Source organism: Equus asinus, chromosome 24 (assembly GCF_041296235.1).
Source record: "Equus asinus isolate D_3611 breed Donkey chromosome 24, EquAss-T2T_v2, whole genome shotgun sequence".
NCBI classification, from domain to species: Eukaryota; Metazoa; Chordata; class Mammalia; order Perissodactyla; family Equidae; genus Equus; species Equus asinus.
Genome location: NC_091813.1, coordinates 66,554,424 through 66,579,514, shown reverse-complemented (window position 1 = coordinate 66,579,514; position 25,091 = coordinate 66,554,424). Strand labels below are relative to the sequence as shown.

General features: G+C 45.1%; 1 long non-coding RNA gene across 5 annotated transcripts in view; it reads left to right on the top strand.

Moving 5' to 3' along the window:
- The window catches only part of LOC106837181 (uncharacterized), a 154,375-nt gene that overhangs the window by 4,050 nt on the left and 125,234 nt on the right, over positions 1-25,091 (top strand). For all 5 annotated transcript variants that reach the window (XR_011497731.1, XR_011497730.1, XR_011497727.1 and 2 more), the window contains exon 2: positions 452-604. This is a non-coding gene — a long non-coding RNA (uncharacterized lncRNA). The remainder of the gene's footprint in view (positions 1-451; positions 605-25,091) is intronic.

Here is a 25,091-nt window from a genome sequence, read left to right as displayed (position 1 = left end):
CTTTACAGAGGTGATTAAGTTTTAATGAGGTCATTAGGGTGGGCCCTAAACCAGTGTGACTGGTGCTCTTATAAGAAGAGGAGATTAGGACATTGATGGGCACAGAAGGATGACCATGTGAGGACACAGGGAGAAGGCAGCCGTCTGCAAGCCAAGGAGAGAGGCCTCAGAAGAAAGCAGCCCTGCTGACACCTTGATTGGGGACTTCCTGCATCCAGAACTGTGAGGACAAGCATTTGTGTTGTTTAAGCCCCCACTGTGCGATCCTTTCTTATGGCAGCTCTCACGAACTAATGCAGTCACCAAAGGCCTGAGTGGAAGTGTTGCTTATTATGTAGGGGTTCTACGGGCCACATTTGATTGCTATTATAATTTTACTGTTATCAGTGCTAGGACATTGAGACAACTTTTATAGTCTTAAAATGCATTTTTTTAATCTCTGTGCCTGTAGGAGGAAAGCGAAGGCTGGAAGGCCTCTTCCGTGAGTGCTGCGGAGAGCTGGCCTGAAGCAAGGACCCTTGACGTGGTCAAGCAGAGTGGTCCAGAGTTGACTGGCTCTGCAAAATTGCTGGACTGACACTGCTCTTCCGTGTCTAAAAGAAAGGTATGTCTTAGTTTCATTTCCCCTGTTCAAGATGATTCCACATTTATACCATTCTTCTGTTCTGCACTTTTAAATCTATATGGCTCTTCTAAGTAAAACATGAAAAATGCTTTGCCATGTGAGTTCTGTTTGAAATTATAGTCACTGCAGGCTGCCTCCTCCAAATTCCTTCTTTCTCTCTCACAGTCCTCCTTTTCATCAAAATACAAAAAAAAATCTTTTAAGTTTTTCAGAACATATGACTTTATGGCTGGAAGATTCAATTCCCTGCCTGTCCCTGGGGCTCCATGGAGGTAGAAGAAGGAATGTAGGATGAAGGGAAAGGAGAGCCTTGGAGCCCGGCCGGGCTGCTCTCCTCTGCCTCCATTCCCCAGCTCTGTTCTCTGCCCTGGCACGCCCTGCTCTGCGCCCTGGGAGCTGACCTCAACAGGCTGCGTCCCCTGTGCTCTTGCCCTCTGCCTTCTGGTGGGCCTGGCCAAGGTGGGGCACTAGTAAGGAGGGAGGGAAGCACGTGGAGAGGGCTGGGTGTTTATCTGCCCCTGCTTCTGCGTGCCTTGCCACAGCTCTGAAAGTTTCTCTACCTGTGGCTAGAGCTCCTGTGGATTGGCTTCAAGAAGAGCATCCCCTCCCTTTGCCTCTTCTGGCTAGGAGTAGTAATAGCGACTGTTTTCTCCGTTGCTAGTCCTGGGTGCTTCACCATTCCTTGATATTTCTTTCAACTCTGTCCACTGTGCTGCAAATAGCCTTCTCATTAAACTGTTCTCCATTAAACCTTTGAGTATGCCAGTGCTGGGACCCTGACTGATGCAGACTCATGGCTTACAGGACATTTGCTCTGTTATATTAGCTCCCTAAAGCAGGATCATGTATTCTGGCAAACTTTGGTATCCTTTCTCCTTCTGTGTGCGTTGTGGAGAGGCACTATAGTATGGGTCCCCTCGCTGATCTCTGAGTGACCTCTGCAGGTTTTTAATCCTTCATGGATATGCATTCTTGTGGTTTTCACCAGGCACGTGCAAGCTGGGCCAGGAAGGAGTGGGCTGAAGTTCCCTGTGTGAAATATTAACAGATGTATATATGTCCAGTGGTGTGCTGGTAAATGCTTAAGGACCAGCTCTCTCGGAGTGGGAGGGGAAGCCCTGATTTGTGGCATTTGCCGTTTTCTGTGGTGTAAATGTTTCCACCACGGCTGATTTCAAATCACCAGTGTGGCATCATTGAACATAAGTTGGGAAGAGTTGCTACCTAACCATCAGTTCTTGCAAGCTGGTGCAGGCTGGCTGCAGCACCTGCTGTTTATATCCAGCTACAGGCAGACTGGGATGAACATATTTATGTTACAGTGGGAATTTAATAAGCTAAAACATTATAGTAAAGTCGTTTGTCGGAAAAGTCATTGTGAGACAAAATGAGGGTATTAGTTGGCAGGTGAGCATCCATGAGTCAGCAGGTGGGCATCAATAGGAAGCACAGGTGTGTTTGTGTTCTCATTGGAGGGCACAGCTGTTGCTCGATCATTCCAGATTTCAGATGCAAGTTGAAGGCAGCCTCATGGTTCTAGGATCTAGGACATTGTCACAGTCTCTAAACTATTGAATGTGCTGGCTTATTATTGCACATAAAGCTTCCGTTATCGCTTGAGGGTTTGCTTTTCTCCTTTCTCAATCAGTTTTATGTCTAATTAGCAATGTGAGGTGGGGGTAAAATGATCTGAAAATGGTAGAACAACCAACATGGTTTCATTTGATGTTCTCTGAATATATTCCTGAAATGTGACCAAAATTATACAACCAAATCTTATAACCTACTAGTGTGGGCCATGATGAAAATATAAATAGGTTCCAAAAGTGTTTGGAGAAATTCTGGGATGAAAGGAGTACTCTGGGTTATTACGGAAAATGAGTTAAATTTCAGGTTAGTACCAAATCTCTTGAAATGGAGTAAGTGCTGGCCAGGATCCCTGAATGTTATATCGTTAAATGAAACTGTCGAAAATCCAGTGGAGACTGGAGAGAACATTGGGAATTTATTCCAATATTTTTTAGCTTATGTGCAAATTGAGTTTCTGCAATTACATGTTATTTTGAATCCATTATTAGAACTCGGGGGAGTTCTTAGGGTGGGGTCCTAGGAACAGTCAGCCGTCTATGCAGCAGTACGGAAGCGTCTTGTCTGTGATAATTTAAAAACAGTAATTAAACTGACTCTAGGCGAGCCTGCTTTTTAGCATCACCATGTACTAGCAGTTCTAAACAATGTCAGTGATGAAATGCTCCTTGAAAGAAGTCTGTTGTTGAAGTTCTAAGCAATTTTGGTGGTTTCTACTAAGTTTTAATTATATAGCTATATTATATATAGTATGTAAATATTAGCTCCAAATTTGTATGCATTTATTACTTGTCCTTTAATAAACATCATATTCTACACAGAAGTTAATTTGGAGACTTCCAAACTATCTCGTTGGCCCCAGCGCATGTGGATTTAGCTACAAACGCTTGTTTGTAGACTGAGTTCAAAATGGTTTGGGGTTGTTCCAGCTCACTTCTGACAAAGTGTGTGTCTCCAGCCCCTGGGGTCCTGCGTACTCCTGCATTTGAGGAGTAGATTTGAAGTAAACACTGATGTGCAGAGGTTATAAAGAGGGAAGAGCTGCACTTGGGTTATTTCAGTTCTTCATTCTTCATTACCACTTTGTTTTCATTTGTGTTTAAATTAGAAACGATGAAACACATTAGCTCCAGGGTGTCATATTTTTGTTTGGTTAGTACAAGTTTAATCCCTACACAATATGGTTTACTGAATTTAACTAATACCTTTAAAATAGAATTTTATTCTTTGTTTTAATTGTTAATTATTTTAAAACTAAAGAAAAAAACGAAGAAAATAAAGAATTATATTAGTGGTATGATTTATAAGTCAGCTAAATTCTAACTTTTGGGGATGTTTCAGCTTTATTAAAATCAGTTATTAATTTTTATTGGCGTGATTATATATGCAGAATTCAATAAGAAAATTTTAACTGTCTTAGTATCTATTATTCTTATTTTGTTTCATATTTTTACTAAAAGTAATTTTGTCGTATAGAAGAGGCGAGTGAGGGGGCCGGCTCCGTGGCCAAGTGGTTAAGTTTGCGCACTCCGCTGGGGCGGCCCAGGGTTCGGATCCTGGGTGCGGACATGGCACCGCTCATCAGGCCACGTTGAGGCAGCGTCCCACATCCCACAACTAGAAGGACCTGCAACTAAGATATACAACTGTGTACAGGGGGGTTTGGGGAGATAAAGCAGAAAAAAAAAAAAAAGAAGATTGGCAACAGTTGTTAGCCCAGGTGCCAATCTTTAACAAAAAAAAAAAAAGAGGAGAGTGGAAAATGTTCTGAGAGTTAAGTACACCAGGTCTGCACACTAGGTAACTAGGCTCCGTAAATGCGAGAGATATGGAGAAGTTATATAGTCACCCCCGTGATGCCTCCCTTGTTACTATAATGTTCTATACATTCTTTAAAAGAAAATCATCCACAGAAAGCATTAAGATCCCACTCTAAAGATGCCCGTACAATAGAAATGACATCTGCCCCCAGGAGCCTGTGGGGGAAGAGGCTCGAGCACACCTGAGCTCCCTCTCCCTCACAGGGGTCGCCGCAGACTCAGAGCTGAATGTCCCTTGAAGGTTGTAAACCCAAGGCTGCACCGTCAGAGGCTAAGAGAGGAAGAAGCGTGTGTGCCTTACAGAGGATAAGCCCCTTACAGAGTGATGATGCTGTGGGCTGTGAGCTCCGTGTTAATGAGCCCACAGTATATAACAAACAAGGCACCTTTAAACAGATACTCACATAAAATGAGGTTGTATACTGACTGGTTAATGAACACAGGACCCGAGGCTCACAGGAACCTCACCCTCTACACCCGGTGTTTCTCCTTAGGTGCGATACTTTGGGGTTCGCGGCTTCACTGTTCACGGTGACTTTGTAGAACATACTATCAAGAATTATGAGAGTTGATGGATATGCCTGCACATGTGTATATATGTGACTGTATGTAAAATCTGTGTGTGTGTGCCGTCACCAGACATGGATCCTAACCTGCTTCTCTTGCTCTACTTAAAAACCAAGCTTTTATGTTTGACCTAATTCTCTTGTCTTCTGGCAAGTTGCTGGTGTCCCTTCATCTAACACCACGGGGCCTTGAGCTCACGCAGTTTTCAGCTGTGTTCCAGGAAGAAGCTCTAAGTGACAACCATGCTGAACCCAGCCACTCTGAAACGGCCCAGACCGACCCAGGCCACAACCACAAGACTGGCACCTGTGCAGACAGGCAGAGGGTCACACTAAAGTAACCTGCTCTCATTGACATCGTAAATTCCCCTCCTCTGGGAGAGCTGAAGCAGCCATTTTTAGATCATGCGATGCAAGTAGAAGCATAATTTCCACCCACACATGTGCAAGCTTGCGCCCACCTCTACATGCCGCAGATAAAATTTCTGCTTTGTGAGACATCTGCTTCTGGTGCAGTTTGATTTAACTACCAAGAAGGGACCCACGTTTGGTCTGGTAACAAATTGGCCACCCAGAGGGGACATCTGTCCTTCTGAGGCTCTGTTCTTCCAACCTTCCAGGTTTCCAATGGATGAGCAGTGGGCAGCAGAAGCTCTTCCCGGGGTAACCTGTTCACACTAGTGGAGGTTGGCAGAGTGAGCCCCAGGGGAAAGGCTTCCTTCTTGGTGTTGGCGCTATTAGATTGGCATCAGTGCCCCATTAGGAGACCCAAGGCCTCACTGAGCATTTTGCTCAAAGGATCTCTCTGCTGAGGTAGGTGATGCCAGCCCCACGGCACCACTATAAGAGTTATTCTTTTAAGTTGTCTCACGAAGTCAGGCTGCCTAAACCTTGGGTTTGAGGCTGCCCTAGCCCTGGGTTCGAGTCCCAGGGTTCTCCTGTTGGAGCCTGGCCTCAGTGTTCGAGTCCCCATCTAGAGGTGGCCTGGCTGCCCTTCTGGAGGGATTGCCCAGCCTGCCACTCCGGAAGAGCTGATGCTCGGTTCTGGCAGAACAGGAGCCATCCCTGTTGACGAGTCACTGGGCAGGGAGGGCCTGAGCTCCAAGATCTGCTCTCTCACAGTCAGGACTTGAGGCCCAAGACCTGTGAGAGCTTGAAGCCCTTCTGGGGGCCCTTTTGTGTTTTGTGTCTGACGGAGGAGCTGGTCTCTCTGAAGTTACAGGGTCTGAGTCTTATCTCGTGTCTGTGGTGAAAGACAGGGTTAAGATTCTGCTGAGTCCTAACTGTTGAGCCTTCTGTAATAAAGTGGCTGGGGACACCCAGCAGATTATCTTGCTGTCTCTGTTTCCTTAACCACCTGGCTTCTGGGTCTCTGAGATCTCTCGGTTCCTCAGTTTCTTTACCAGTGCTCCCTGGGGAAAACTCAGTACCTGCCATCCTTCTTTTTCTCATGCTTCCTGCCAGGGAATTCCCATCGACCCCTCCGCTCCCAGATTAGGTCTTCCTGGGGTCACTTAGTCTCCCTAGTCATCCACCCTCGAGAGGTCGCCTTTGCTTTTGGTGGTGGAAGAACCGAGGCTCAGAACTTGAGAAAGCATCCTTGGTGAGTGACAAGATTTGTGCACGAGGGTGCCAAGGTACTCGCCCTCCGTCTGCTCGGTCTGATTTTTTTTTGCTGGATGTTGGATCTGTCAGTTTTTTGCTTTTGTCCTTGCGCTAACCTTTTCCAGCAGGACTGCCAGAAAGGACAGACTGTGTCTAAGATGACTACATCTCTTTTGCCCACGATTTTTTACATTTTATCGTGGGGATTGTGGGAGCATATAAATCCACCCTTCAGACAGTGTCAATTAAACATGCTGAAAGAGAGTTCACTTTAAAATGGCCAAAATGGGGCCATTTCAGTTTACATGTGCAGTTGGAAAAAGGTGGCTATAAAAAATTAAACAAGCAATGGGGAGCCTGCTTTAATTTCTGAGAATCCTGTCCTGCCTCTTTAAGAAAAAATAAACAACCATGCTATCAAAATGAAACCAAATCTGCTATTTCTCCGTCCTCTCTCGCTGAGCTCCCCAACTTCAACTCCCTCAGAAATCCCTGATCTAAAATTAAACAAGTGGAAATAAGTAAACGTTTGAGATGTTTTAAAATTGTAATGGCCGCTTTGGGAGACCTTTGTTTCAGATGAGTCCATCTTAAAAAAGAGAGGATTTGAAACCTCTCAGTGGAATGCATTCTTTGATAAGTATACAGAAACTTCTAAAAGATAACATGACTTATAAACAGCTGTCAAAAAGATCCTTGCGACAAAAAGAAAAAAGAAAATCTTCAGCCACCTGAACAGTCACAATTTGGATTCAGTATTCTTCTCAGTTTTGTGCATGAGACGTGGCTGAAATTTGAAAGCTCTCTGTTTATGATTTTCTCCATGTCTGTGATATGTGTCCAGATGACATAATTTTTAAAGAGAGCTCTATTTAATTGACTTAAAATAAGTGCTTATATAAATTATTTCTAAATGTGATAAAAACTAGTCCAGATGTCTTTCAAGTTAACGTGATGTAAAATGATTTTTGGTAAATAAAAACTTGTTTACATTTATTAGTGTAATTAAAATAAGCATGTCCTCAGAGTTATCATCATAGGATATAAGGTAAACACACAGCCTTTATGAGTCACATGAACTCATGTTATCTCTGTTACAAAATTTGTCAACTAAAATAATAACTAATTTTGTCTGATATTCATAAAGTTTTCATAGGCAGTCTAAATAATTGTTGAAAACAGGTAAACTAAATAGATGTAAAAAGGTAGATGTAAAAAGGTAAAAGCTTCTGAGAGAACTTCTTTTGTTTTGAGGAAGATTAGTTCTAAACTAATATCTGCCGCCAGTCCTCCTCTTTTTTCTGAGGAAGACTGGCCCTGAGCCAACATCCGTGCCCATCTTCCTCTACTTTATACGTGGGACGCTTGCCACAGCATGGCTTGCCAAGTGGTGCCATGTCCACACCCGGGATCCGAACTGGCAAACCATGGGCCACCAAAGTGGAACGTGTGAACTTAATCGCTGTGCCACCGGGCTGGCCCCAAAAGTTTCTGAGGGAACTTTTTCACAATAATTTTATATTCTAATATGTGTATTTAAAATAACTTAAAATGATGGCTAACTGCTTTGATGCCACATAAAATTTTTGTGAGTAATCTAGACATGATTGTTAAAAACAAATGTTTAAATGTAAGTGAGGTAAGAGTTTATGGATAAACTTTTAACAACAGTTATATTTTTTAACTATGTATGTTTAAAATAACTTCCAAACTCTCTTTGGTAATTTAAAACTTTGAAGTTTTGCTTGCTTAAATTAAATGATAATTCATAAAATATCTAAATCATTTCCAAGTAAGATAAAATATCAGATATAACTTTATCTGCTTTTGGCTTCTTATTACAAAAAACTAAAAGATGTTTAGGTCTATTAGTAAACATGTCCTAATTTTGTTAAAATTTTGCTTGGAAGTAACATGTTTCCAGAAATTATAAAAAATATTTATAAATTTGCTAAGCCACAGAATGCTGATGTAAAAGACAGTTTATGATTGCTTACTTCTTAGTTTTCACTAGAAGTTAAGGTCTGTAGGGGTTAAAATTCTGATTAATATATGTGCTTAAAGCTACTAAGAGTTAATAAAGGAAACATCTTTATAGTCAAGGAAAGTAAGATGTGTGTTTTCAGTAAAGGAGATGTAAAGACTACAGATATTTTATTTGTTTTGTTAAGAAGATAAAGATGTCCTAAAGTATTATTAAAAAAAACAGAAAGACATGGGACAAATTCTAAATGTAAAAGGTAAGTGACAGAAAGTTTGTGGGGGTAAAACCCTAAAGGGTTTAGTCCATGGTCAAGTTGGCTAAGATTAAAACAAATTCTCTCTCCTAAACAGATAAGCTTCTTGAAGTCTGCTCTTGACAAAGAGATTACGAAAGGTTTTTCTTCCTTTTTGCATGTCTACCTAAAAGACAAAAATCTACATTTTGTTATAATAATTTCCTGTGCCCAAGGAGGCTGCGGTCTCTCTATTAGGGTTTTATTTTTTAAACTGTTTCACACTCTCTGTTTGCCTGTGACGTTTTCTGCTGGCACCTTGATTAAATGGATAACTAATAGTGTTTTAAAACCTTCTGTTATTTTTTAACTAATTTCCCTAAGGTTCAAATCCTAAGTAAAATTATTCTTTTTAGAAGTTTCCAATGAGGCCCTGAGACTTCTCAAAAAATTTGTTCTGTCTTATAGAGAGAGAGAGATTAAACTAGTTAGGCTTATTTGGTGTGTTAAATTACATGAAAAACATTATCAAATAAATAATGATAAACCTTGTTAGGTTATTTCATTTGAGTAAATGTTATTAATATAAGTAGTTCTCGATACCTATTTCATGTCTTAAATTGCTCCAAGTATCTGTAGAAAACTCCAAAAATTGGTAATAGGGCCTGATACCAGTTTTGCACAGTTAGTGGAAACAACCTTCAGGGTATTTAACAACTGAGATATGATAGAAGACATAAAAGATGACAAAAGATGCAGAGGTAAGCTAGCTTCCTCACAGGGGCCCCCAGTCTTCTCAAGGTACCCTGAGGGAGAAGAAGGAGATGCCACGGGTGAGTGACCCCAGCCCCCCATCATGGGACCAAAAGGCCACTAGCAAAGTTGGGGTCTAATCAGTGTGCATACTGCAGATGAGGAGTGCATTAAATGTGGAATTGTCTGAACCAACCCCAGAGAGGGCCGGGTTTGGACAGGACCAAGCCCTGGCAGCTTCCCATGAGTACAGATGAGATGTGATGGGGCCATGGGGCTCCCCGGTTGGCTCCGGGCAACCAGATCCTCATCTCCCCTGGGAGCCCCGGGTGACCTTAGCAGTGGGAGGAGAGCCTATTAAACTTTTACTTGATACTGGAGCCACATCCTCGGTGTTAAATATCCAGGAGGGAGACCTTTCTTTAAAAAAAAAAAAAAGACATAAAAGGGGTATCAGGAAGAGAAGAAATAAAATGTTTCTGGAGCCCTTGAGCTACGAAACAGGATCAAAAATATTAAGACACTCTTGTCCACATGTGCCAGAGTGCCCTGTCCCCTCCTTGGGAGGGACATGTTATCAGATTTGTGGCCTTAATAACCAGGGACGAGAAGGAATAGAAATCTAAGGTCCAGAGATCAGGGAGTCGTGCTCATGGCCTTATACGAGATGCGCCAGCACATGAAGAGGAAGAAATTCTCCAAAACATTTTAAACCGAGTTAACCCAGAGGCATGGGCACAAGGACAGGTGGGACGAGCGGCCAGTGCTGTACCTGTAAGAGTGGAATTAAAACAGACAGGCTTCTGGCCTCAGGTTAAACAAGACCCCCTAAAGCCAGAAGCCGTAACAGGAATCCTTCCTGTAATTTACTAACTTTTAAAACAATGATTAATCAGGCCGTGTAAGATGCTTGTGCAACACTCCCATTTTACCCATTAAAAAGCCAGGAAGAGGGGAGTACAGATTTGTTCAAGACCTTAGGGCTGTCAATGAAGCGGTCCATGACATACATCTTGTACCTGATCCTTGTACTGTGCTGCTAATCTCCCTGGGACAGTGTGTTTTATACGGTGCTAGATTGAAAAGATGCTTTCTTTTGCATCCCATTGGACCCTGAGTCCCAAAAGATTTTTGCCTTTGAATGGGAGGGCCCAGACTCTCACCAGAAACAACAGTACTGCTGGAGTGTCTTACATAAAGGATTTAAAAACTCCCCTATGGTTTTGGGGAAATCCTGGGCCAAGGTTCAAGGGAATTAAAATTAAAACAAAACACTGTGTTACAGTATGTGGATGACATCCTGGTAGCTAGTCCTTTTAAGAAAATCTCGGATGAGAACACTATAACCATGTTAAACCTCCTAACCAGTAAGGGATGTAAACTGTCTAGGGGAAAAACACTGATGGATAAAGAGACTATAAAGTATTTGGGGTTCATTATTTCCAAAGGGCAGAGCAGCCTTCATCAAGAGAGGAAAATGATATTGCAACTTGCTCCGCCAAGAATGTGTAGACAGCTACAAGCATTCTTGGGAGTGGCTGACTTCTGCCACCTGTGGATCCCCAATTTTGGGTTAATTGCTGAGCCTCTCTGTGACAAATTACAGGGGCCAGCACCTGCGCTGGCCTGACCACACCTGAGCAAACCATTTGACTTGCATATTCATGAAAGACAAGAAGTAGCTCTAAGAGCATGAACCCAAATGTTGGGACCCCTACAGAAAATGATAACCCGTTTCTCAAAGCAGCTGGACACCGTGGCAAAAGATGGTCCCCATGGTTGAGAGCTCTGGCTGCCACCTGCAGGATATGAACAACTTAAAGCCTGCCTGGTGACCCATAGACTTTCCTTAGACTAGTGGCAGAAAAATTCTGCCTCTCTAGTGGCCCCTCTGACAACGCCCATGCTCAGCAGGAAGTAGTTACAGAAGATGGACCTCTGCCCCCTGCCCCTCAGGAATGAGGAACAGGGTAAAACTAGAGGTGGGGTTTTGTCACCAGACATGGACCCTCACCTGCTTCTCTTGCCCTGCTGAAAAACTTAGCTTTTATGTTTGACTTAATTCTCTTGTCTTCTTGAAGGCGTGGGTGTCCCTTCATCTAACACCTCGGGTCCTTGAGCTTATGTGGTTTTCAGCTATGTTCCAGGAAGAAGCACTAAGTGACAACCACGCTGGACCCAGCTGCTCTGAAACAGCCCAGATCAGCCCAGACCACAACCGCAAGACTGGCACCTATATAGACAGGCAGAGGCGTGTACCAAAGTAGCCTGCCTTCATTAATATCGTAACTTCCCCTCCTCTGGGAGAGGTGAAACAGCCATTTTTAGGTCATGTGATGTATGTAGAAGCATGATTTCCAACCACTCATGCAAACTTATGCCCACCTCTACGTGCAATGATGAAACTTCCCCTTTGAATATTCATTCCCCACCCCAAATAAAGATACCCACTGCCCTGTGCTCGGGGGGCCATAGTTTTGTGGAATTATTCCCTGTGGTCTCCATTTCTTTGCTGCATGCTGCAAATAAAAAGTAGACTTTGTGGGACAACTACTTCTGGTGCAGGTCAATTTAATTCCCAAGAAGGGACCCGTGTTTGATCCTGTAATGTGTCTACAGAAATCTGTGGGGTGTGTGGAACAAGTTCATTACTTTGCAAGTCCGCCATGCACATTATGCCGAGGCAAGTAAGGACTGACTCTAGCAGGTGATTTGTAATGTCACTGAAGTGAGGGGGGATTCTAGTGCAAAACACGTCACCATTTCTATTGGCCTCGTGACCACTGCTATGAATTTCATTTGTATCTATCTTCTTTTATTCCTTCCTTCCTGTTCCCAGGGCTCTGGCTCTGCACACTTGTTCTTTTCTGCAATGGTGAACAGGTTGACAGAAGGCCTGACAGCACTGTCTGAATGCAGAAGCGTGGCCAGCCTTCCATAGTTTAGGTTTATCCCACTGAGGTTTATAACAAAGCTGAACACATCACTCCCCGAGGCATCACCTTTCCCAACGTCATTCCCGCCATTTTTACATCCCCCGTGGGAGAAGGAGGACTCGTCCGCTCTTCCTTCAGTATTGTGGTTGGGCTGGTCCATAGCAGATGAGCCGAGGACCCGGCAATCTCCAGTTCTGTGCTCACTCAGCAGCAAGGACACGCAAGCCCCGTCCCCTGGAATAGCCGTGCTGTCATGTCCATCTGCCCCAGGATGCCTCATCTTTGAGAGGAGTAAAGGCAAGACCGTGACTGGGTTTGGCAGTTGTGAATTCCTCATTTGTAAATTAAGATCCTGGGGATGAAAATGAAGAAATGGAATCTGTAAGGAGCCATATGACCATAGCAGAGAACAAAATAGCTATGTTCCCATCACAGTGTTAAGTACCCAGTGTTCAATTCAAAAGAAGTTTGGGTGGATGCTTACTGCTTCTTGAAGAGGTATGGTCAATTGTAACCAAAATTTACTCTCAGTCTAAGGTAAACCGAACTTTAAAACTGTCTTTCATTTGCATAAACGTAAAATGTATTAGCTCTGAAGACTTTCTAGAAAAACAACCCATTCTCTTAATTGTAAGCATTAAAAACAAGAAGCTAGCCTTCTTTACCCCCACAGCTTGCACTTATCAACACACACCAAGCATGAGTGGTTGTGTTTGCTTGAGTGACTTCAACGTGAGCCAATGTCAGTGGCCTTGTCTCAGACTGGAGATGCTGTCTGGACCCTGAGTATTCATTTGACTAGGAATTGACGGTCTGCCAGGATTGTAAGCAGCTGCTATTTCATTTGTATCTACTAACCATATTTTATTTATTGAGGGAATTATTTTTTTCATTGTAAAAATACATGTATCTTTTTAACTTGAGACTTGTTTTTGTTTTAAGAGGGCATCTGCTACTTTGTTTAAATCTGGAAATAATTTCAGAAGTTAGTTGTCAGAATTTGTCGGCAGCCCTCATTCTCCCTTCCATTTGTCTGTCTGTCTTCCTCAACACTTTGGAAGCTGGGTGAGCAGTGAACCAGCATCTTCAGATGGAGGGCTCTGAGTCATAAAGCTAAAGTTTCCTGTGCAGAAGTAGATTTCCTACGATGTGAGTGAAGCTGAAACTTCAGGGCCTGTCACTTAGAGGGACTCTGCAAAGCCGTGAAAGATCCCCAAACAACACGTTCACCTGAATCTGTATATTTCTGAAAATTGAGTAATTTCACATTCTTTTTTCAAACCCCCCGCCTCCCTCCTCCCAGACACACACAATGGTCTAAGCTTGAAGTCCCACATAACCTGAGTCCACCTCTGCCCCTGTGGCCAGGTGGGTGAGCCCAGACGCCTGTGCCATTTTCCTCCTCTAACGTGGGCAGCCTACCCTGGCCTGCAAAGCTGAAGCTGGTCATACATTCTGTTTCTCTTGTTCCTTTCGCTGGAGCTGGTTAGGTTGACAGATCTATCGTATTCAGAGAGGGCCCCAGAAGAGTTATTAACAGTTTTTTAGTTTTCTCTGTGTATCACTCAGGGCTTCTCCAGAGAAGCAAACCAATAGGAGATTTATCTATCTATCTATCTATCTATCTATCTATCTATCTATCTATCTATCTATCTGTCTGTCTATCTATCTATCTGTCTATCTATCCGTCCATCCATCCATCCATCTATCCATCTAATCTATCTAATCTATTTATCTATCTATCTTAAGGAATTGGCTCACACTATTATGGAGGCTAGCAAGTCTGAAATCTGCAGAGCTGATGTCGCAGGTTAAAGGCCATCAGGCAGGACAATTCTGTCTTACTTGGGGGAGGGTCAGACTTTTGTTCTATTCAGGCCTTCAACTAATTAGATGAGGCCCACCCACACTATGGGAGGCACTCCGATTTACTCAAGTATACTGATTTAAATGTTGATCTCATCCCAACACATTCTCACAGAAATACCCAGAATAATGTCTGGTCAAATATCTGGGCACCTCGTGGCTTAGTCAAGTTGATACACAAAATTAACCATCTCATTCTTTCTTTCTTTTTTTTTTTTTTTTTTGAGGCAGATTAGCTCTGAGCTAACATCTGCTGCCAATCCTCCTCTTTTTGCTGAGGAAGACTGGCCTGAGCTAACATCCATGCCCATCTTTCTCTACTTTATATGTGGAACGCCTACCACAGCATGGCTTGTCAAGCAGTTTGTAGGTTCACACCTGGGATCTGAACTGGTGAACCCCGGGTCACCAAAGTGGAACGTGTGAACTTAACTGCTGTGCCACTGGGCTAGCCTCTAAGCATCTCATTCTGTCAGCTAGTGAGCTGTTGTTCCCATGACTGGCCTGTTTATATCTGCATTCATAATAATGCATTTTTTAAAAACTATAATTGCAATTCTATTTTAGCAAACATTATTTGAAAAGTTATTCTATCTCCTGTGAACAAAAGGTAGGGAAAAGGGGCTGGCCCCATGGCCGAGTCGTTAAGTTCGTCCACTCCGCTTTGGGGGCCTGGGATTTGCCAGTTTGGATCCTGGGTGACCTACATACCACTTATCAAGCCATGCTGAGGTGGCGTCTCACATAGAGGAACTAGAATGACCCACAACTAGGATATACAACTATGTACTGGGGCTTTGAGGAGAAAAAATAAAAGAGCAAGATTGGCAGTAGATATTAGCTCACGGCCAATCTTCCTCACCACAAAAAAAAAAAAAAAAGTGGAGAATAGAGTACAGGGGAAAAATAGGGTCTTATCTTTGAGGAATTTGTCCTGTAGGTATAACCCTGTGAATAACCTCTTCATTGAAACAACTCCAGGAGAATTCCAAGGGAAGGCAATGATTTAGTTCAGCTTAATAATGCAGAAATTCCAAAGGGTCTTAAAGGGAAGCAGAGCTCTTTCTAGAAGGAAATACTCAGGAAAGACTTCAGGTGAGTTTTGAAGCTAAATTATTAACAAAAGAAAAATAATCAGTTGACTTGATGGAACCAGAGGGGGGAATTCCTGTGAGACTCGAACATCTGTCGGGATGTCCAGAGCACGGTATGTGGCTTGGTTGATTGAAGGGGGGTCCATCAAGGCTGGAGAAGCGGCTCTATGGGCCGTGGATCGGCACCTGGGAGTTCAGCGTAGTTCCTGTGGGGTTTTGAACCAGGCAGGCGGCTTCTCACAACAGAGAGCTGATAGTTAATGAGACTTCCAACTGAATACATGGTCCAGGAGCTTTCTACAATAAACAGAATTTTCAAGGCAGTATTTTTTTGCTCTTTTAATAACCTAAGAGGGGCTGGCCCCGTGGCTGAGTGGTTAAGTTCTCGCACTCCACTTCAGCAGCCCAGGGTTTCACTGGTTCGGATCCTGCGCACGACATGGCACCGCTCATCAGGCCACACTGAGGCGGCGTCCCACATGCCACAACTAGAAGAACCCACAACTAAAAAAAAACCATGCAACTATATACTGAGGGGATTTGGGGAGAAAAAGCAGGAAAAAAAAAAAAAAGATTGGCAACAGTTGTTAGCTCAGGTGCCGATCTTAAAAAAAACCAAAAAACAAAAAACCTAAGAGAGTTGTTCTTCCTTATAACATTAGCCTATGTCTGTCTTTGAAAACTATGAATTTTTTCCTGAGGCTAATTGGAAAATTGCTACATATAAAGTTAGTCATTTTGACCTTAAAATGCTTATGAACCTTACTTACATTATCATGCCTCCTGTTGTCTATAGTAACTGTGGATTTAAAAGTTTAATTTCCTTCCCTGTGTCAGTGGTTTTGAACTCTGCGTCAAGATAGTTCCGGGGCAGAAGAAGACAAGACTTGTGTCACAGGTTGGCTTTCTGTCTAAAAGGCGGTTGGAAGAAAGAGATTCCCTGATTTATTTTTTTTTAAAGAAAACCACTGCCATAGGTTAAAATTAATGGTTATACAGAAAATCAAAGCTAGATTAATAATGCTCAGAAATATGTGTGCATGCCTGTGTTTTGGGGGTGAGGGGAGAGAGAAGGAAAAGTCACGAACTAACCATCAACTTTGCGGGGGCTAGAGCAGAAAGCTAAGAAGTTAAAGTTTTAATTTTTCTCATTTCTATCGGCAACATGTTTTAGAACATTGAAAGCAAAAATTGGACCAGCTTTATTATTTAGTCTAGAATTTAGTTTTCATTATTATTTAGTTGATTATTTAGTCTAGAAAACACCGTTTCTTATGAAGAATAAGTATAGTTTATTTTATTCCTTTAGACAAGTCGACTGCTCCCCCAGGAGCTGGCAAACAGCGCTGTGGTGTGTGGACGCAAGGCTCTGCGTCGGAACCTCCTGGCTTTCTCTGCAAACCTCACTGCCCTTTGGTTTGTATAGTTTAGAATGTCGTTTTGATTACTAGAAATCCATTTCAGGTACCCTAGAAGACTTAGTTGCCACATCATCCCTCCTCTCCTGCAAAAAGCAACAAAAAAACCCAAACTGCTTTCCATCGACATCAGTGGTTGTCGGGCAGCTGGTATTTTGCCCCCCAGGGGTCTTTGGCAGGGCCTGGAGAGGGTTCTGTGGGTCATATGGGGAGGGAGCGCTCCTGGCATCTGGAGGACAGAGGCCCGTGGGCGCGATGCACAGGCGCCTTGTCTTCCGCGAAGAATTGTCTGACCCCAAATGACAAGAGTTCCAAGGCTGAGAAACCCTGATCTGAGGAGACCTAGCCAGTCTCGTCTTGTGTTGGGTGTCTGTTTGGCTGTCCGTTGTCCAATGCATTCTTTACTTTTTTTAAAAAAAAGGCAGCGTCCGTGATCTCAGCAGAAAGACAGCCATGTGTGTTGTTTCCAAGGATGAGTCCTGCCCTCCTGCCCCGTCCTCTTAAAGTCATGCAATCAGATCGCTCCAGGTCTGCTTGTGAGAAACATGAACAGAACCCTTGTTTCCCTAAGCGGGAAGTACTGATTAAGGAATTTCTAAGTAGGGAGAAGAGCAGAGTCGTGAATACCCCAATAAATGGCAATTTGGGGTTTCCCGCTGTCCCTCTGTTGGCCTTTGCTGTGGGGTTGTTGGCAGTTCTCATCTGATCCTCAGTAAACATGACTGCCCTGATTCTTGGAAAAGCACAGACCAGTTTACAGTGAATTCCACCACCTGCTCCAGTGTGAATGCCGGCGCGGCCAGCAAGCTGTGTTGTTAGGGGATTCAAGGAGAGCCTTTGTGTTTGGTTCTCCCACAGATGGCAGATGAGTGTCATTCGGGGAGTGCCCAGTAAATATTGGTGAGGGGCTGATGTCAGGCCTGGGTGAGTTTCTTCCCTGACTCTGTCATTCCTATGACCGAGGCCATGATCAACCTTTTCTCCCCGTCCGCCCGGGCTGCTCAAATAGAAGCTTAGGAACATAAGCAGTGAGCTTTTCATTTCTGAGCATTTGCAGGGAGAGAATGCTTAGAAAATTAAAAATTGTGCTGCTTCAAATTAACGAGAAGGGGTGTTCAAAACAGCCCACTGAGAACTATTTGTCTAACTCGAAGTTACTTGACCCTGTTTTGACAGCACGTGTGCCCTCTTCTCTGCCTCATGGTGAGAACTTTTCATCAGCTCTTGCAAAATATTTTGACTACAGTGAAAGCTGATCCATCTTGTTGTGCTCACATGGATCGGGAGACAAAACCATGTGAAAATCTTGGTGCTGGAAAAGAAGCCCAGATGGATTGGGGTTTGCTTTTAATTCTGAGTTCTATCCATGTAGGTCACGGTGTATACACTGGAAATGCAAGCTGTCTTTAACCCCAAAAGGTGGTTTAAACGCATGTGCGATTTGCAGATCTATTCCTGAACTTGTACAGTAGGGTTTTGAGTCTCAGTTCCAGAGAAGGGATGACAGGCAAGCCCTAGCCCGAGGAGCAGGAATGGGATGGCAGGGGCGCCTGTCCCTTTTCACTTGGGGCCGCAGTGTGACGTGACCTCACCACTGTTGCCAGCCCTGGTACCGTAAAGGAATGACTGTCCAGAGATCATTGCTGGGTCCTTTGATCGAAAGGGCTGATCTAGAAGAAAGAAATCCCAGTCAGCCTGAGGAATCAGGTAATCAGAGAAACCGTACAGGCAGTGGGATGCTCAGCTGCTGGCACGAAGGCAGAGTCCACTTGGGTAACAAAGCACCTTTTCCAGGTCATCCAGTAGGGAAGGGCCGCGAGTGACCGTAGCAACCGGGACCAACACTGGGCCCATTATATGATCGGCTCTGTTCCTCGGGCTGGTTCTGCAGTTTGTATCCTCTGCTCTTTCCTGCATTGCATTTGACTGTTAGCCAGCTTGGAGCTTAACGCCTTCCAAAGATGTTGGTTTTCCTAAAGAGATGTTAACACACTCTACCTGGGCGACAGCAATTAAAAAGCAAGAGTGATAAGTACCCCTGTGTCCTTCATTCCCATTTAGACCTTGAAAAAATGCTTTCCATTTTAATCATATCGTCGCTTGACCGAAGACTGGTGGCATTCCAGAATGGTGCTTCAGTTCTCAAACCCCTTACTGATGGGCGGGAGTCAGCAGCCAGAAATTACCAGTGACTTCCCCCGCCTTGTACTTCAGCTTGACTACGTGAAAGCGCTCAGCCCAGAGAGACACGTTGATGCTACATTCTCACATTAATGAATCAGCCGGAGAAACTTGGGTAGATTCTCAGAGCTGGAGGTCTTGGGGTCATCGACGTTTTATGTTTGGAGAGGTCCAGGGCAAAGAGACAGAAGTAGCCCCCAATCGCTGTTAGACCTGGAGAGTCCAGGAGTTGATGCTACCTTCTTCCTTGAACTTGATACTGGACCTCTTAATCTCAAGTTCGTGTGCCCGAAGTATAGCAGGCCAAACGCTGAGACATCATCCGTGCTTGGAGTTGGAGAAAGGTTTATTTGCATTGGCCAAAAGGAGAAGGCAGGAGCCTGGGTTCCTCGCTCAAATGCCCCTCCCCAAGAATAGAAAGCAGGGACTTTTATAAGAGTTAACGGGTTTGGCGGGTGGAGCTTCGGAGAAACAAAGGGGTCACTCCCGATGAGCCCCTGGACAATCTGATGTTGGGGCTTCACCGACTGCTGAGGGCTGGCCATCTGGGGATCCCAGCCTCCCTGAAGGATTTCTCTTTCTTCCGCCAAACAAACTCACAACTCCTCAAGACCTGAGGCACCCCTCAAGCTAAACAAGTAAACAGCAAATCGACAAAATTTGTCTATTGTCTGTGCTGAGAACAAGGTCAAAAGGCAGTCATGTTCTTATTGAATATCTACAGTGACCCTCAGCTCACCAGCTTCAAACTCATGGCAGGACATGCAAATCTGCATCTTCCCTCCGTCCTGATTCTCGGCGGTATATGCCACAGATCTCAGGGGTTTGAGAAATGAATAAAACGCGCCTGTGTTTTCTTCTCAAACTGGGCATGAGTATGAGGCACCCTTCATGCTGCATGTTTGTTTTTCTCCAAGAGCAGTGTTGGGGTTTTCTTCCTCATAAGCAGTTAAATAACAGCCCTCAGGCCAAAGGAGGGCCTCTGGACCCACTGTGGGATTGAGCCCCTGGGGGTTCTTAGCCTGGGGCTTCCGTGAGCTTGAGGAGGGCTTGTCATCTTACGAAGCTTTGTCCTACGTCTCCTCCTGGGTCAGGGCTCGAGGAGCGAGTCTCCTGCCGGGGTTGGTAATTGGCTGGTACTGAGACTTAGTCATCGGGGTACTCTGCCCATCTTTGTAGACAAAGGAGGGAAGAGGGAGTGGGAATGACAGGCCTGCTGCTCTGCATCTCTGTTGCGTCGTGTGGGATGGAAAAGGAACTTCAAAGCATCAACCACTTCAAAACCCCAGATCAAGCTGAGCCTCCTCCTGGCAGCCCACTGACAGGCTGTTACTGCACGAAAACGCAGCTGACACTTTATTATTTTGGGGGGAGGGTGGCGGGATCCTGTTATTTCCCTTCTGAAGTGTAAAGGCTTCTTTTCTAGTGTGTCATCTTCACAAAAGACCACATGTTTTAAGATTCCATTTGTATGAAATGTCCCAAATAGGCAAACGCGCAGAGACAGAAAGCAGGTTCGTAGGTAGGAGGGGTGGGGGAGGGGGAGGAGGACGTGACTGCCATTGCATGGGTTTCTTTTCGGGGTGATAACATCCTGGATGAGATAGTGGTGATGGCAGCACAAGGTAGCAAATACTCCACAAACACTGAATTGCGTCCTTTGAAATGGCGAATTTTATGTCCTGTGAACAATATCTCAATAAAAAAATGAATATATAGTATGTCATCTTAAGGTGAGGACCAGTGAAAACTGGTGTTGGGGTGACAGATCCACCAGAACTCTGGGTGATCACAACAGCCCTCCTGTTTGTTGTGTACCCCGTTGTTCCAGGGCCTGCCACGTGTTCACCCACTTAATCCTCACAGCGGTCCCCTGAGGTGGGTGCTGTCATTACCCACATTTTACCCACGAGGGAGCTGAGGCACAGGAGGACCTTGTTCAAGGTCACACAGCTGAGGCACGGCAGAGCCAACCCCCACCCTATGCAGTCTGGCTGCAGAATCTGCACCTGCACCCAGGCGCTGTGCTCCTGTCTGGACTCTGCTAAGGTCACTGCAGGATTCTGACAACTATCCAGAGAGGCCTGTCTGTGAGCTCAGGGACCCAGGGTGGCCCCAGCTGAGCACTGGCACAGGCGCGGCCACAGCAAAGGCTGTTTGCACAAATGGATCGGCCCCCTGGCTGCCGTACCAGCTCTGCAGGCGACATCAGCCTGCTCCGGCCCCTGTTTGTTGGTACCTGGGGGGGCGCTGGCGGCCTGCGCTGCAGATGGGTCCCTGCGGACGTCCCCTCCTTGCCGGTCGCCCCCCTCATGGTGGCTGCCACCCCCACAGCTGTGTCTGCTTGTGAGCTCTGGTGAACGTGCACACGACTCCATCCAGCCCAGCTTTTCCGTGGGGAAACAGTGCCAGAGCAATTTGGCATAATGTTTTATGCTTTTAAAATCAGACATACTGATCTCTGAATGAAGGAAAAGCCAGTCACCTGGGGTGTCTTAAAATGAGCCTCACTCTAAGTCAATAATACATAGAAATAATGATCTAGTTACTTTCCATTTTGTTGAATACTAAAAAAATACAATTTTAGTGTTCTAATTTATCTTGAGAGCCTCCTTTTTTCCTAACAAGAGAAACATAGGTGCCTATTTGGCACCTGGAGCTCTCAGCCGTGTGGACTGAGAGGCGGGGTGGGGTCGTGGGTAAGGGCCTCTGTTTGGTTGGAAGCCGCGCCTGGCTGCTTGGCAGCCGTGTGCCCTTGGACGGGTTTACTGAGCGTCCCTGTGCTTCTTTTCCTGAAATGGGACAGTCCTGCCCCCTACCCCATAGCGGAAGGTGGGGGTTAAATGCCTAACAAGCACACAGCACCGGAGAGGAGCCAGCAGGAGGCACATGCTGTGCCAGCTCTTCATGGTGAATCTGAGGGCCTCAGTCTGGAAAGTTAGCCGTAAAGCGGCAGCGGGAAGTCATACATTTGTATCGACCCTCCCCTGCTTCCGAGCAGCTTCCTTCACTGTCTCACTGGATTCCAGTATGGTCCCCAATCGACACGTGGGAAATGGAAAGTGGCAAGTGTGTTCGAGACCACAGCCGGCATCGTTAACGTCTTAGCTGGGTCTGGAACTCCATTCTCCTTACTTTTAAACCAGTTGTATTTGTTTTTGAGAAGAATCTTTCGAGGTGATTTATCATTAATTTCTTAGTGAGAAATTGAAAAAAAAGGAAGATGTGTTTCAAGATTCAGAAATGCTTAACGATCCAACAACGGAGATGCGTTATTTGAACCACTGCCTGAGTCTGGAGCCTGGCTTCTTTTTAGTTCCACAGCTTCTAGCCCGTTCTGTTGTGTTTGTTCACGGGCTATAGGTTGTTGGAAGTAGAAGGGGTATTACAGATAATCAATATTAACCCTCTATTAGATGAGGAAACATTTCTCGGGAGCTGGTGTGATTTTATTGAGCCTGTAAACAAGCAAATAGTTGAAACCCCAGAATCTGACATATTGGTCCAGTTCCCAGTCTGGCTGCCTCTCCCTTTTGACAGCTTGCCTTTCATGTGTAAAAGGATTCGCTCCGAGTGCTCCTGGCAGGGGGTCTGCCTGCCATGCAGTAGGTGTACAAATAGCCCTCCGCCCTCCTCTCTGGGATGACTGCTGAGCCCTCTCTCTCCTGCACCCAGCCCTTCTGTAGCATCTTTTCTGCCATCTCTGAGCAGATTTGCAAATGGTTAATTTCTGTGAATCCGTTTTCCCACTTGTGAAATAGGTACATGTCTACCCATTTCATGAAGTCTGTAAGAGGATGAAATGAGCAAATGCCTGTATGTGCCTTAGCACCGTGCCTGGTGTGTAGTCAGTATGGTTGGTGTGGTTCTCCTTCAGGATTGCTCTCTGGACTCATTTTAATGTGAATGGGAACCCTTGGTGGTGGCAGTGGGGACAAGAGGTTTGCTTGGGGCTCCAAGGCCTTAGGCTTGGGTCTCCAGAATGCCCCCTGCCTGGTTTACCCAACTTCCGTTCTCCGTCACCTCAAGCGAAGACGTCACTGGCCCCTTCTTGCGGAATCCCTAAAGTAACTGGTTTGGCTGCTTCTCCGATTAGAAGGTGATGAAAGACGTAAATTGTACTCATCCAGAAGGCTAAAGAGAATTGCACGTGCTCCTATTGCACCGAAACACCGCCAGGTGGACACTCAGCCTGTCCAGGACGGGTGGCAGGATCGGTTCCGCTTCCCTGGGCCGCACCCCTCTGGAGCACTGCCCTTCCACCAGGAGCCCGCCAGTGGGAAGGATGTGCGGGTCTCTGCTGAGTTCTCCACATTCTCTGGCCCAGCACACAGCTGTTTAGCACACAGGGCCCAGCACAGTCACAGAACTTTCTGCCCTCTGTTGACTGGTCGCTTGCTAGCCTGTGTCTCTGCAGACTGTAGCCCCACGTCAGTAGACATGGTCTTGTTCGCTTCTGCATCTGTAGCTCCCAGCACAGGGCCCAGCACACAGTTGGTGCTCAATAGATGCTTTTAAAATAAACCACTGACTAGACAAACTTTAAAGCAAGGGAAGCGTCCGTGAACAAGAAGCGAAGGGTGAACCTTGTTGACCTTTCCGGGCTTATCAGGCTGGGCTCAGCATGACCTGGCCTCTGTGCACCGCCTGCTCTTCGCCCTCTGTGCGACCATGACTCTCCTTGCCTTCCATTTCCCGGTGCTCCTCATGTCCCTTCCCGCCACACAGGGCACACAGTACGGTTTGCCAGGTTGTGCAGTGCACAAGGCCACTCCACCGAAGGGTGTGCGAGTGCTGCCCAGGACAAACCTCAGGAGAGCCACAAACACGAGCTGCATGGGTAATTTTAAATTTTCTCATAGCCACGTGAAAAAAAAGTAAGAAGCAGCAAGTGGAAATTAAGAAAATATTTTATTTAATCCAATATATCCAAATTGTGCCCTTTCAACATGTAGTCAATATTGAAATAGTTGAGGTAGCCTATATATTTTTTTCACATGAAATCTTCAAAATTCAGTGTATATTTTATATTTGCAGCACATCTCGACTTAGACTAGCCACATTTTAAGCGCTCAGTAGCCAACTGTGATGAGCTGCTATAGCATAGAGCAGCACAGAGTTGTGCCATTGGCATTCCAAATAATGTGGACCTGAATAAACAAGTTTTCTGGAAGTTGACAGTAAAAGGTCTTGTTCTACCCAAATCAGTAAATTATGACAATTTTCCTACAGAAGCAAAGGGTCTTGAGGAGGTACTGCCTTTTTCCTAATTTGCACATAGATACTCTGGGCCGGTGGTGGCCTTGCTACCACAGGGCTTTTGCACATGCTGTTCCCTCTCCTGGAAGTCCATCCCCATTTGACTGTCAGCATCTGCTTATGTTTCTATTAAGTGTCACTTCTTCCAGGAGGGCTTCATTCCATTTTCTCACAAACCCTTGTTCCTTTGCCTCATAGCACTTAATTGAATTTATAATGATATATTCCTGTGTGAGATTATTTGATCAAATTCTGTCTCCAACACAAAATGGTAAACTCTCGGAGGGCAAGTTGTCGTGTATTTTTGCTCCCCATGGAATCCCAGCCCTGAGCATGGCGCTGAATGCATGGAGGGGTCCCTAGGGATGCGCTGAGGCTCTGCCCGTGACCGCAGGCACCAGTGGCCACCAGCCCCGGCAGTTTCAGACGCTCATGTTCTTATGATCCCAGATATGTCTTATTCTCCGCCCCTGGGATTGGGCAGGAACTAGAATGTCACTCAGGGTCTCTCCAGGGAAGAAAGCTGACTGTCCCCTGTCTCAGGGCTCAGACATGTTTCCTGTGCAAAGTGTGTGAATGCGTCTCATCACTTCCCCCGAGTCTGTTCCCGGTGCCTCCGCCTTACATCCCTACAGAGCTGAGTGACCTTGAGTTTTGTGCTGGACGCACTCAGGAGATTTCATCATGAGTGGCCGCTTCAAAGCAAATATTTTAAAAGTGGGTTAGTTGGTATGAGGAGAGACAATGCGCGTGGTAAGACGCTGCATTGTGAAACACACAGGGTTGTGCAAGTTCCTCTCTGAAATCTGGGGCTGCAAGCTGGGAAGTTTACTTAATTGCATCATATGCTGACTTCTCCCTTCCCATCCTCCTAGTATCCCCACTACAAAGTAAAATCCACACATGGGGCCATTATGAATAAAAGCTATACAGTGAATTACGAGCACAAGGTAAACTGCTTACTCACTAATTAGCGTTAATAATATGTATGTTACATTAAGTGTAGTGGTTAAGATTTGGAACTCTGATGACATCAGACTGCCTAGATTCAAATCCTGGCCTTGCCATTCATCCGCTGTATGACCTTGGACAAGTTACTTAACCTCTCTGGGGCTTAGTTTCCTCATCTGTAAAATGAAGTATTTAAAAAAACAAAGAACCCACC